The 3,186-nt window shown below is 36.6% G+C and overlaps 2 long non-coding RNA genes across 3 annotated transcripts in view; one reads left to right on the top strand and one right to left on the bottom strand.

Moving 5' to 3' along the window:
• The window catches only part of LOC117948682, a 16,742-nt gene that overhangs the window by 12,661 nt on the left and 895 nt on the right, over positions 1-3,186 (bottom strand). The gene's annotated exons all lie outside the window — the stretch shown is intronic.
• On the top strand, positions 113-2,214 carry LOC117948676. Of its 2 annotated transcripts, none has more exons than XR_004657513.1 (3): positions 113-237; positions 1,693-1,755; positions 2,171-2,214. It is a non-coding gene; the product is annotated as an uncharacterized LOC117948676 (long non-coding RNA). The 2 variants fall into 2 exon arrangements; XR_004657514.1 differs by having other exon boundaries at positions 2,168-2,200.

Raw genomic sequence — 3,186 nt, 5'->3', positions numbered from 1 at the left:
TGATGAAGAGCTCCAACTGACCCTCAGATGTGTTGACTCTAAACTGACCTCAGATCTGTTGACTCTTAACTAAGAGTATAAATTCAGTCTGTGGGGCGAGTTGCCTCCACTCACTCCCTCACTGTCTTTTAGGGATAAGATGATGAAGGCAGTTCAGTCTGCCGCTCTGCCTCTGATGATGGTTATGATGATGATGATAAGGGTCTCCGCTGGTCCTCTTCCTCCTTCATTTGACAGGTGAGCTTTAAACGCGTTTAATATAAATCTCTGGACAGAAAATACAAGTAGAGGTTGGATGGATGGATGGTTGTGGTGCAGGGAATCAATTTCCCTCGAAGATTATTTTTCAAACAAATAGGAAGAAAATTGCTGCACACATATGTCACCTCTGCATTGGTTAATTTTATTTAGTTAAGTGCCTTTGCCATGTCTAGATACCCAGAGGTCAGGAACCTTTCCTATCCAAAGAACCATTTTTGGCCCTAAAAAGAAAAAGTTACCTGTCTTAAGCCACAAACAAATTCAAAACATATAATGAAGGTAACAGTCTATTTAAGTGTAAACTAGTCTACAAGGTCTAAATGAGCATTCATTTTTTTGTTTTTTTTGTTTATTAGTCCCCGAGCTACTGCCATTAATATTTTTGTAGCAATTCTTAATGGCCCTGTCTTCGACGGTTGTTGTTGAGAGGTTATATCATTAATCTTTGATTTTTTAAACTTTTGACAAACTAGCAGCAGTAGTTGAGTTTTTAGATTTGATTCAGTTCTTTAAAAGTACAACTGCTCTGCTTTCTCTTATCCCGACTGATACTTTTTAGCAATTTGTTTTTTTATCTTTTTGTACTGGAAATGTCTTTTAATATTTATTTTTTTACATTTACAAAACACTTGCTGCAAATCAAGCTTAACAGTTAACCAGCGGCGAAGGCAAATTACATTACATTACATGGGGCGGCTGTGGTTCAGTGGTGGAGTGGTCCTGTGCCAATTGGAAGGTTGGTGGTTTGAATCCTCGCCCTGCAGTCCCATGTCAAAGTATCCTTGGGCATGATATTTTCTCTTGGACGATAGCAAGACATTGAAACCTGAGTTGTAAATGTGTGTGAATGTATCTGATAACCCGGTGGAACCTTGTACGGTAACCTTGGCCTCATTGTATGAATATGTGTGAATGGTTCCTGTACTATGTAAAAATACTTTGAGTAGTCATTGAGACTAGAAAAGCGCTAAATAAGAACAGTCCATTTACATGTCATTTAGCTGACACTTTTATCCAAAGCAACTTACGATTGATATACATATGTGAGAGGCTGCACACTCTGGAGCAAGTAGGGGTGAAGTGTCTTGCTCAGGGACCCATTGGTGGATGTATTGCAGTGGGAATTGAACCTGGGTCTCCTACACCAAAGGCATGTAGGCCTATCATTCCCACTGTTCCATTTCCACCACCACCCAAATTAATCTGTCTACACACAATTGTCTTCATTTTCTTTTTTTAATTTTCAATCCAAAGCTACCAAAACTGGAGACTGCTAATGGAGTTTGGCAAACAAGAAAACAAAAGACATTATTCATTTCCAAAAAAAAAAAAAATCCAAAGAGAGTGAAGAGAGAGAAGAGTGATTTCTTTAGAAACAGGAGCTAAAAGTAGAAAAGTACATGTGAAGATGAAGATGTTATCTGTGTGTAGGGATGATGATCTGAACGCTGACACTTCTTACCTGCTGAAGACCAGAGAGGAAAACTCCACCAGGTGAGTCATGATATCATCTTTATTCCACAACATGATGCGAAAATAACGTCATCATAAAATCTGAAAATTGACAAAGGTAAAATAAATATTAATTATGTGAAACACTTCTGGTAATTACATTATATCATTGTGTCATTAATGATAAGAGACAGAAATAACAAGAGAAAAAAATCTTGCACAGTGTTAAATCATTTTAGGAAAAGTTCACAGTTATAATCTCAGACAAACACGAGACTAACATCTCCGTATTAAGAGGTAGAGATTTTAATAATTATCAATAAGTTCAGAATCATGTTTGTAAATACAGTTACATAATAAATCTTAAAATTATAAGATACAAATGTACAGTATGTGAGTTTAATTTTGATTTCTGTAAAACACTGCTGTAATAATCGATTTCTTGTTTTGTCAGCAGTTTTGAGTCCCGTCAACATGTCAACAACACTGAAGATGACACAAGGTCACAAAAATACACAATATGCACAACACATACACAGTAATACAAAGTACTACACACATGCATACCAAGAATATGACCCATTGTGTCTATTAATGTGCTGAACTTCATTAGAAAAATCATCAATTAAACCAAAGTGTTCTTAAGAACACTATAAGAAAACATTGCTGTAGCTTTAAGAAATATGATGAATTTCCTCCACAGAAACATGTCATCCAACAAGGCAGACAACATGACCACTTCTACCTACATGTACGTAGTTTCTTTTTCTCACTTTTGTAATCGGCTTAGATATCTGTTCAAACTTGTCTTTGTTTGGTTTCCAGGTTTGTGCTTCCAGTGGACAATGTGTAAGACTTTTTTATTCAGCAGATATTCACCTGTACAGATGTGATTCACCTGTACAGATTTGATTTGATTGAGTTCTTTATTCCTACACTTTAATATGATTTATAAAAGCGTTTCATAAATTAGCTCCCTTAGGCAGGAATTAACCAGAGAATGGTTACCGTAACTACAATATTTTCCAACCTGGATCCTATTTTCCTATGTTTTTTTTTATTTTCCTAGATCTGGTTTACATGCACAAGGCATATATCTAGCAGCTTGGTGAAACAAGGTATTACTTTCTCTCTTTGTGTTTCAGGGAATTGTCTCCAGGGTACGTATGACTACACGTCTTTATGTGTGACCTTTGACCTTTGTGAAATAATCTGATTGGCTGAGGGAAACAGCGGTGTGCTGAGTCACAGAACCCCCTGATGATATCATTATATCTGATATCCATTCAGAATAAACGTCCATAAATCCACTTAGAAAATACTTCTATAATGTGAGACAGGTGTGTCTGAGGGGGACAAGAAGGTAAAAAGTTGCATAGAAAACTCCCGCACACTTCCTAACTTGCAAAAAAAATAAAACGTTTAAAAGTAGGCCACGTTTCGGAACTAGACCATCTTCCGGAAAATAGTGTT

The sequence above is a fragment of the Etheostoma cragini genome, chromosome 8 (assembly GCF_013103735.1).
Source record: "Etheostoma cragini isolate CJK2018 chromosome 8, CSU_Ecrag_1.0, whole genome shotgun sequence".
Taxonomy (NCBI): Eukaryota; Metazoa; Chordata; class Actinopteri; order Perciformes; family Percidae; genus Etheostoma; species Etheostoma cragini.
Note: the sequence above shows the minus strand (reverse complement) of the source record. Positions and strands in the feature narration are given on the sequence as shown.